This window comes from Anthonomus grandis, chromosome 9 (genome assembly GCF_022605725.1).
Source record: "Anthonomus grandis grandis chromosome 9, icAntGran1.3, whole genome shotgun sequence".
In the NCBI taxonomy this organism is placed as follows: domain Eukaryota; kingdom Metazoa; phylum Arthropoda; class Insecta; order Coleoptera; family Curculionidae; genus Anthonomus; species Anthonomus grandis.
The window spans coordinates 12178812-12190499 of NC_065554.1; the positions used below are offsets into that span (position 1 = coordinate 12178812).

Genomic DNA, 11688 nt, shown 5'->3' on the forward strand with positions numbered 1-11688 from the left:
ATTTCATAAATGCAATGAGGAATATAGCATTCTATTTAAAAAAATGACCGATGACGTCATATCTTTTTTTTGGTTCCACCCTGTATACAAAAATTTATGTGAAATAATGCGCAACTTAAAATAAAAATCGAAGGGTCCTAGCGTTTTTTCAATAAATCATGTCTCTAATTTTTATCGAATTAATACGGAACTTTAGGCGGTCACTGTATATTATTCTCCCTATGTCAGAAAACTGAGGCTTTTTCTGTTGTCAAAAATGCAAAATTTTTTGGTGCCTGTTTGAACTCTGAACTGGATTGGGTCCACAGTAACTGTTAATATGTCCGAAGGCACAAGGGTACCTACACATATGCATATTTTGCACCATAGATTAATACTATTTAGATAGGAAACTCCCATAAGGACCAATAAATAGAACACTGAAACGTCGATGAATGTTGCGCCCTCTGAATTTCGAAGAATAGTACTAACAGGAAACGAAAATAAATTTGTGACGTCATAATGTCCAGAAAAGAATTGATTATATCGCCAAATTTGAATTTCGCTTGATTATACCGTGTACTTAAAATTAGTGGGAAATGTGTGGTTTTTTCGGAAACTCTAATAGGCAGATTATAAGTGTCAAATTCGGACTTTTTTTATCTCTTTATATTACAGTCTTCCGTTTATCACTTTTTCTATCTGCGTTCTATAATTTCTGAAAGGCTTATATATTTTCTTCTAGACACAAGGGTCTGAGTTTCAGAAATTTAACAAAAAATATTCACCAAATGTATTACTATATAATAAAAAGAGATTATAGCAAACAATCTACAAGTTATACAATAAAAAATTATATAAGCATGAAATTAAAAAAAAACTGTTATACATTAAATAAAACTTTAAAAATTCGGAACATACAAGCAGAATTTCAGTAGGCATCAAATTACGCAACTTTGCCCCAACTTAACAGATCTTGTATCTTTTTGTGGTTTCCGAGATCTCAATGGTCACTCACGAATTTTAAACACCGTGTATTAACTAGCGTTACTGCATTACTCATCATTATTATATAAAACCTTCTTACATTATTTTCAAACAAAACGATTTCTCTGCCAATGAGGTCTTGATTGAAGCCCAAATATTTACTGAAGATACGTATATTCATAATTGTACCTGTGAATGACATTATTATATGAGAAGTAAAATCGATTTTTACTAATTTCAAAGTTTCTTATTATAAAATATGAGTCCGGAATTCGTTATTTCTGCAGAATTTTCCTTTAACGAGTAATAAAATAAAATAATGTGGTTTAAATAAAATAACGGTTCATATGCGAACCCTCGTGATACTAAAGACTATTTTGACAAGATAATTACGCAGACGGTAAAGAATGATATCTTTAGTCGTTTCTCTCTCAAAGTTTAATTTAGTGGTGAAGGAGTAATGCAATGAAGCGATATTTATGTGCATTACCGCATAAAGCTTGTTTCATTACAGGGAGGAAGCTTTATCACTGACATTAAAAATAATTAAGATCAACATATAATTTCCCTTAAGAGGAAATGTCCTCTTGCTGCGGCTTAATTATAGAAAATCGAAATCTTGCTACTACTAGAGCTGGTCCAGGCGCTGATCAACCAAAGAAACAAATACCCGAAGAAGTAGTTAGTAATTTCATCCAGTTTGTGATAAGAAGAAAAAAAAATGTCTTTTAAATTGACACACATCTCGTGAGAGTAACAACAAAACCTTATTAAATTGCAAAAGCAAAGCCATTCTTTGAAACCATTTTAAATCGGTTTTCAAGAGGAATCCTAAGAAGCGGAAAATTATTTTATATAATTATAATATAAATATAACGTAAAGCATAAAAATAGAACGTAGACATTAAGTTATGACCCATATTTCGAATAGATTAAATGCCAGAAATAAAAAAACTAAACACCCAAACTAAATGCGTTTTATTTGAGTATTTTGCTATGACTTTTATTATTTTTCGTTTTATTCTTTAATTCGTGCTTATGAATATTAATGATGTTTTACTTTAAAATAGGTATTACCTTTTTGATAGGTAAATTTAACAAGCGGAGAAATATAAGTACCTCGACACTTGGATAATTGAAAACTGGACATCGGAAAGAAGTAAAATATCGCATTGAACAAGCCTGGCAAGCATACCTGAAGTTTGAAAAGGTGACATAAATTTGGCCTTGACTTGCGGCTCAGATTCGTAAAGTGTTATGTTTAGTCGGTCCATCTCTATGGTATGGAAGACTAAATATTAAAGATAAGTGCAATTAAGAAACTGGAGACCTTTAAGATGTGGATGTACTGAAGAATCCTAAAGATTACCTGGATGAAGAAATTGACAAATGAGAAAGTTCTTAGATGCGTCAATAAGAACGCTCTTTGAAATCATTAAGAAGAGGTTAATGATCCAGATATAGCATATCATGTAGAGTGAAAGACACCGATTCTTTCAGTTGATGATCGATAGATTGAGGAACGAAGAGGAACCAGAAAAAAGAAAATGTCATACCGTCATTACGTAAATCGTCTGCGTCATAAATACGCAGACGCGTAACATCAGACAGAGAACATGATATGCAGTCGCTGCTACTCACAGAAAAGTGATGGAAATTGCAAAGCGATTTTAATTGCACACATTTTTAAGAAAAACTACAAATTTTCAAGGTCGATAGATCTGGTTAGTAGGTGGGCCAAAGATTAATGTAAACAAATATGGCAACAAAGTTATTGTACTTCTGTGATCCTTAAACCCGAAATATTACACGTTTATCAAAAGTCATTAATTATATTCTTAATATACCCCAAATGCCAACTTTCAACAAATCACCAATATGAAAAAAAATTGGAATGGTCATGTGATCCTAAAACTTAATATGTCAAATATGTATCAAAATCCACTGATGGTAAATGAATCCCAAACTTTTACATGTTTACATTTAAACATTCAATATTAATGTTTTTAATAGCATAAAACTCACTTAATACATAAATCCATATTTTAAATTATATAGTTGCATACAATCCACCAAATATAAAAATTGGATTATTTTTAAAAAAATGAATTTTTTATATCGCGCCATAGAGAAACCCAATGCTGTCTTAAAAAACAGCATTTTTTGGAGACATCAAAACTCTGTCGAATTTTCCTGACTACAAAACACAATTTCCCTAATCAATATGCATATATTCTGAAAGCCCACATTTTCTGATTAAATACTACTTTTTTCTGATAATTTCCTGTTCATTTTCATTAATAATTTTATAAGAAACTGAAGCAAGTCTCGGTAACCCATCACGAAATAAAAATATTCCTACTCTTGGTTTGAAATCATTGTTCCTACCCACTTTTTCGATTTTAGGTTGGCACCCACAACTACCTAAAAAAATATTTTATCAGTTAAATGCATTTTTTTGGTATCTGTTCCGTAACTAAATTTAGGGGTAGTGAATAAAAATAAAAATAGATTAGACTTAATTTTTTCACAAGATATAGGGACATGAAAAATGAATAAAACACAAAAATTCCAATAACTCTAAAATTATTATAAACTATTAAAGCTTACAAAACTCTAGTTATACGTACATAATTAGCTTATTAAAGTATTTAATATTTAAAAATATAAATCCTTCAAATTACTTGAACATAACGTCGCATCTTTTATAAATAATTTCTTAAAGTTTTATAAAACATAATAGTATGTAAATTGGGGTCTATTCGTAAATAATGCTAAGCTGTAGTTCATTTAGATCTCATAAAGACTTTTTTTCATTGTAACCCATTATTTGGAAAAAATCATCAAAATACGGCAATTTAATTTGGACCTAAATATTATGAACTCTTTCTATTTATTTATAGCTCAATTTTCTCGAAAAATTCCCTCTATTAGGAAAGATCTACCTATATCAACCCTCTTGTCATTGGCATTCAGCAATAATGAACCTTTCGTGAAGGGCTCTTATTATATTTTGAGAAAGGTGCTGATAGTTCCCATATTAAATATAAAATTTTCTTGATGCTAAATGTTGGGAAGGCTGTCATATCTAATTTTTGGGATTTAGTAAAGGCTATTTACTTTTTTAACATAAAGTTACACCTATATAAAAGTTGCATAATAAAAGAGATATTCAAACATTGCAAATTTAAAAAAATAAGAATGTTAATAAGCAAATTTTTCGATATTCTCGGCGTATGTAGTGTAATATATACAGGGTTGTATGTATGTTTATGCATGTATGTATGTATGTAACGGAATTAGAATAACGGACGAAAGTCTGATGAACTTGAAACTTTGCACACGTATCAGGGACCAATGACAATGTAATAATGTAAGTATTTATAACAGTTTTCCCTTATCCTTATTAGGGCTGCCAAGATTCATAAATTCTTTTTTTTTAGATTTTTTTAGATCCTCTGTAGGAGAGTAAGAGAGATAAAGCTAGCGCGCGATTTGCGCATGCCTGTACTCTCAGAGTTACTCTTACTGATTTCTGAAGTCTACAACTTACTCTTGAGACCAAAATGTATTTAGGGTAGTTGCATCTCATTTTGTTTATTCCCTACACATGCGTGGGTACTAATAAGTCTCATAAGCGCAGGTTACTCTAATTAATATTCATATAAGATGTAATATGAAAACCATGACTTAAGACAGGCTTCTTATTGATTAATCAAAATAATTAGAATATACATTTCGAAAATATTTTACGGAATAAATAATAGTTAAAAAAAAATAAAAAGCAGATTATTGCTAATCAAACTAAAAAGTAGAAAATAATTTTTAATTACAAAGAGTTTTTATTACAGTAGTAGAAGATCGGACAATCAATAATAATTAATTACCCCAAATAAAAATCATAATAAAATTTAAGTTATTAACAGACTAATTCGAATTAAAGTAAAAAGCGTGGAGTGCCAATAGAATATTTGTCATATTTAATATATATAGAGTAACCTACGCTTTTTACTCTGATTTGAATTATTCTGTTAACAACTGAAATTTTACTATAATTTTTATATGAGGTATTTAAATTATCCGACCTTTTACTACTGTAATAAAAACTCTTTGTAATTAAAAAAATATTCTCTACTTTTATTCTCTGACTGTTTGATTTGATCAGTTGTACTAGTCCTTTAATAGTGCGTATTTCATTTGTCTGATTATTTTGTGCGGAAAATTCCCATCTTTGCGAAAACAATGAACTAGTGGGACAAAATACTTACCAGATATGATTTCATTAGATAAGCAATCGAGTGTTATCTATCTTGTTCTTGCGGGAAGTCCTATATCGGACAAACTAAACAGTATTTAGGTTAGGGTTAAATAACACATCAACGATTGTCGTATTTAACATGCAACAAAAAGCAATAAAGCAGCCTTAGCGTGCCATCACTTTGAGACTGGACATGATTTTTTATTTAATAAAGTCGGTATTTTATATCGTGAAACTAACAACTAAAAGAAATATTAGCGAAATGATTCATATTTATGTAAAGATAGTGTAAATTTATGAATGGACAACTTAGGCCTGAGTCATATCTACAGCAACCTTTTAAATTATTATAATTCATTTGAATAACTGAGCCTTATACAAGGTATTTCAATATAATTATTATACATTATATTAATTTACTTCTTAATCATAATTGATTAATAACTCTTAAATAATAAATCTAGTAATTAAATACAACGAAAATATTTGCTTTATAGGCCTACGGAATCCATGATTTCTTAATTTATTTGTTTATTTTTGCTTGTTATTATATGTTTTTTTACTACCGGATATCTGTGACCATCGCGTAGATAAAGATAGAACACCAAGCAAGAGTGCATTTTGTTAAACCGTCGTAATTCATTTATTAGTGTCTATTGGTGTGAAGTAAATGTTATTTAAGAAAATGTAATATAGTAAATGTAAATATATAATATAATATAATAATATGTAAATATAGTAATATATCTCATGTGTTTTTGGATTACCACTGATTGTTAAGGTAATCGGGTGCTTGTCTAATGCTAATAGTTTTTTTTTTCTTTTAAATCTTCTCGTTTGTTAAAAATAAATTAATTGATACCTTTTTGTTGTTTTTGTTTATGAACGCGGTGTTTTTCGGTTTCTAATTCTTTTAATTGTTTGGTGAAATTTATATAGATTTTCTTCGATACAATCTACCACAATTATGAAAAGATATGTGGTTTCTACATGCTCCGTCACATTTTTGATGGAAGTTCATGAACATCTAAATAATGAGTTTTTGAATAGATGGATAGGGCGCAACAATATAACTGAGCTAAAAAACAAATTAAATTTGGTATATCGATGAAATTGTTAGAGGAGCTTTTTTGACATATACAGTTTTTTTTTCATGACTTCCAGTTTAACTAAAAGTGACAATAATTTTCTTATTTTAAATAAAACACTTGATATATTATTACGTATTTCGATAAAAAATAATCTTCTTTAAACAATGGTACTGCATTTGCTATTTTTTGTTTTATACTCATAGAAAAAATCATTTTTTTGAATTTTAAAATAGCCTGCCATGAATGCGTTGAAAGTTTAAATTTTTAATCAAGTAATCACGGAAAAATAGTTTTCATTGCATTTTATGACTTAAATTGATAAGAGTGGAGCGATCCAAAGGTGGGCCAATTTTTCGGGTGTTTCGATCGGGTGTAACCGAATTGTTGACAAAATTCGTTGGACTGTCTTCAATTCGTTTAAATTTACTTCTTCCAAGGTCAGTTTTGAGATGTTGTTGCTGCTTGGCATATACGAAAAGTTGGGTAATTCTAGCACATATTGGAACTGTGATGTGCTTTCACCTTCGTAAGTTTGGTTACCTATCTCTACAGGGCACATAGATAAGGTAATGATGCTGGGCTCAAGAACTTTGTATAGTCCTTGTTGACATTCGTCCTGGGCGACTATCTCTTTCACAGGAATTACCAGAATTTGATTTCCATTTAGGCGTTGAATGGTACTTCTTTGGAAGTTAATGCTGGTTAATGTACATATGTTATGTGAGGTTTTAGACAGCTCAAAGAGACAACATTCATCTTTCGTTAGGCTGGTTTGTTTGCACCAAACCATGAATTTTGGAATTTACTTTATTTTTTTTAATAGCACATTATTGGGAAATGCCACTTTTGAAATGCGGTTTGTTTTTCCCAATAATTTGATATAATCATCTTTTAAATCGCTTGATAAATAAGCCCATAAGGAGAAAAAAAGTAAGTCACATAAATTGACGCATTTAATTAATAAAAATAGCATAAAAGGCCATGATTTCTTGAATAGGAGGTTGCGTTTTTACGCGTTTTTCAATTATTTTTCAATTGACATAATACATGACATCTTGTCAAGCGCAATTATTATTTGTTATTTAAATAAATTTGCTAATATTTGAATACCTCAAATAGTAATATGTCGTTTGACAAAATATAATGTGTAATGTCAGTTAAGAAAAAAAAATAGGCGTGCGTGTCATTACAAAGCTTCTTCTTATTGAATAAATCCCTGCTATTTTTATTGACCTTAATTATTAAATTTGTTCAATTTTGTGACTTAGTTCTTTCTTCTTATGGGCTTATTTCTCAACCGATTTAAAAAATAATCATATCAAATTATTAAAAACAAAACCGCATTTTAAAAGTAGTTGCTTCCAATAATGTGCTATTTAAAAAAATAAAGTAAATATCAGGATTAATAGTTTGGACATTTTTAATAGGCGTTTAAACTATTTAAGTAATAAAATGTAAATAAAACTATGTTTCCATGATTACTTGATTAAAAATTTATGATGATTTTTTCCATGAGTAAGACAAAAAGTAGCAAATAGAGCATAATTTTTTTCAAAATATTTTTTCTATCGAGATACGTAATAATATGCCATGTGTCCCATTTAAAATAAGAAAGTTAGTGTCACTTTCCTATTACACCGGAAGTGATGAAAAAGAATAGAATGTCAAAAGATGCTCTTATAACTATTCTATCGATATACCAAATTTCATTTGTTTATCTTGAAAAGTAAAAAGTTATTAAGTGTTCCCTTTTTTTGTGTCACCCGGTTCCCTAGATAACTGAAAATATAAAACTTCTTTAAAAGTTGTAAAACAAAGTACTAAGTGAGTTTAAAACTACAAAATAGAAAGAAGCCTAGGGATATTATAAGAATTTACTCAACTTCAGTCGCACTTCGATAGTCGACATTCGCAATTGGTTTTATCAACTAAAAACAATGCATTTTTAGTAATTAATTTCATATAGTGAGCCGAACTTTATGAAATGTGTGAAAATATGCTTTTGTCATGGGTTTTCCAAAACAAAACAACTTCTACCTTCTTATTGTAACCCTTCCTGTTTTCTTTAAAATACTTAAGAAAATCAAATTTTGCCAGCCATGATTTCATTAAGGTCGCTATATGATTAATTTTCCGTACTTGCGATATAGACGAGTCTATAGCTTCAATTTTACTTGCCTGTATTTAGACCTTCGAGTTGATTAATCATCGTATTTTACTACAAATTTAATTTCAGATTTAAAATATTTTTTTTTGTGGTCGCAGCCAGCGGATAATTCTGCTTGAAATAAAATTTAATGTTGCATTAATATTAATGGAAATTCTTAACCGAAGTATGTTGGGGTCGTTTTTGACGTATGTAATACATTTAAAGATTTTTTTTTTAATTCTGTAATTACCATTTAAATATAGATATACTTAAATGGATAATTACAAATACCTTTATTTTTATTTTTAGTTTAATACTATAGAAATGATTAATATAAATTTGGATTTAAAAATATAATGAAAGTCTTAATAAATCACAATCTGGAGATAGCCAATGATCTCGAACTATATTCGGGGGAGGTAAGAATAATATATCAAGAAGAGGTTATGAACTTAACTTAATATAATGAAAAATTAAATATTATGAATGTTACTATTCCTATAAGGAATACGGCTTAATCTTTAGGGACCAATTTCTCTTCGAACCAAGATTCAAAAGTTCCGAGCCAATATATATTCTCCATTTTATTCACACTACAGTTAGTGTATCATCCCGTATTTTAGCAAGCGGTCTCGTGCTGTGCTGATATAGAGAATTATCATTATTGCGCCTATTTTGGCATTGACCACGCATACTCATGTTTAGTACACTATTTACTATTTTATTTAATACTTATCCTTAATTGATATTGTGATTAAGTATATAGCAAATTAAATAATGTTGTACGATCGCACGAAATACGTTAATGTATATTAGGCTTATTCAATCTTAATAAAAACGATACTCGTCATTATTTACTCAATTTAAAAAGAATATTTGTGAGTCTTTTGTAAAATCCTGTTTAACTATTGTGTTATGGTCGAAGTTTGAATTAGGTCGATTGTTAAAAAATCGGCTGCCTAAATATGTATAAAGCTCCCATAGTCTTCGATTATTTCAATTGGCTATAAGATTAAATATACTCTATTTTTCTACGATAGAGCACACTTTAAAAGAAACATCCATAGTCTTAACCATGGTAGTTTAATGTAAATTAATGACTGGCCAATAAAAAATGAATTTTTGAATGTAATATTTGCCGATATCTTTTGCCCTCTAATATTCTTCTCTGTCTCGGTGCCACAACAAAAAAAAAGTGCTTGGGTCACAAATAATAGCAAGTACTTTATTTCTCATAGGAATATAAAAAGGTGCTAATTAAGCTTAATATACACTACAAGCCTAAAAATTCTATTCCGGGTCACTTAGAGGACTCTGAAATCATAAACAGCTTTTTTGTAAAAGTTGCATGCTTCTAAACTCCTAACCCTGAAACCTTATTATCTTATTATCTTTAAAATGTGTTGAAAACTTCGAATTTTAGTAAGAAACACCAGAGGAAGTGAAGTCAGCTTTATTTATGATCAAATCGGAAGCCGTCGGACAGATAGCATTACCATATCCATTCTGCTCCACTGCTGTCCCTATATTTTACCTTTTTTGGTGCATCTCGCTAATTGTTATATCGTAGAGTCAACTTTCCCAGATTCGTAAAAATTTTCATAATGTTGCACCGAATGAACTCTCTGAACTTAGTCCAATCAGCATTCTGCCGGTCATTTCAATGGTACTGGAAAGAGTTTTTGAGAGTCAGATCAGACCATATGTAAAGAGGTTTGCTATTTTACCTGCTATTGAATCTGGTTGTAGGAAGGATTTCAGCTGTTGAACTGCTCTTTTAGAAGTAACAGATGATATCTTACAGGCTGCTGATCGCAACGAGTTGACAATCCCGGTCTTTATTAATTATTCCAAGGTCTTTCATAAAAATAATCACTATCTATTAGTAATAATACTGAAATTACTAGGTTTTAGAGAAAGCTCTCGGTCTCTAATCAGAGAATACTTGGCAAGCCGCACTCAGCTGGTGAAGTTTAATGGGATGAAATCTTCTGCTTTAAGTCTCTCTTGCGACAAGGATCTATTTTTTGTCCACCCTTTTTTACTGTGTATACGTCTGAGTTATGTACAAATCTTAAATACTTATCAGTTCATATACATGCCGATGATGCTCAAATTTATTTCTCATTTCCTCCTGACAACATCTTGGAAGCTAGTGATAAGATATTTTACGACCTTAACTTACTCGCAAAGGCTTCAAGTGACCTCTGCTTAAGTTTAAACCCAAGTTATTATAGACCTCTTTTTTTACTAAGATGTAGTCTAGGGACACCTTTGAGAAAATTATTCGGATTAATGTGAATGGTTAAGTTATTAAATGTAGTAATGTCGCTAAGAATCTTGGATATTAAATTGAGATGTAATGAGTATATTGATGATTTTTTAAAGAAGACCTTCAATAATCTGAAGCTTTAGCCAGAGACATGTTTGTAACAAAAATTTAAGGTTTAAATTAAAGTTTTACCTGATAGTCTTGTGTTGTCTCATTTCACTTGTTATGATGTTATATATAGTCCGTGCCTCTTAGCAAGCGATTTAAAATAGGTTCAGTTTATTCAAACCTGTGGCGTAAGATTTATAAATGGAATGAGAAAATTTAATAGAAGCGTAAGTAGTGAAAGGCGCAGAATTAGATAGTTAAATATGACTGAAAGAAGGTTACTTCTTAGTCTGGTCCTATTCAATTAAATTGCCTCGATTATATTTATCAGAAAATTAATATTGGGTATGATATTCATAATTTGGACTTAAGAAATTAATATCTCATAACACCTTCTCATTTAGATTTAAAATGTATCTCCTGTAATTAAAAAAAATAGCAGCCACATTACAATTTCTGTTTACCGGGTTAGCCCAAGGTACGGTTTTTGCAGATTAACTGGTTTATATCATTACAAACTATATGGAAATCTTATAATATATTATAAATATTGAAATTTGGTATGCAAATAGGCCAACAGTCTGTAGACTTTAGCAATCAAATCAAATTTATTTGAAAATTCAAATGAATTCAAAAAAAAATATTATTTGGTAATTTAAAGGCTTAAAAGTAGCTTGTTTATCGAGTGTTTAAATAGTATTTGTTTTTACTAGTTTACTACTCCAATTATTTCTTCTAAAAACTTTTTTCTTATTTTTACTATATTTTGCGTTTCGTTGTATAAAAATTACGTTATCGTTGTGTCAAATTTTGTAATTTAGAATAAACAAAACAATTTATTTTT

At 29.7% G+C, this 11688-nt stretch overlaps 1 protein-coding gene across 2 annotated transcripts in view; it reads left to right on the forward strand.

Annotated features, from left to right (window-relative positions):
• The window catches only part of LOC126740302 (cyclic nucleotide-gated cation channel alpha-3), a 438418-nt gene that overhangs the window by 34989 nt on the left and 391741 nt on the right, over positions 1-11688 (forward strand). The gene's annotated exons all lie outside the window — the stretch shown is intronic.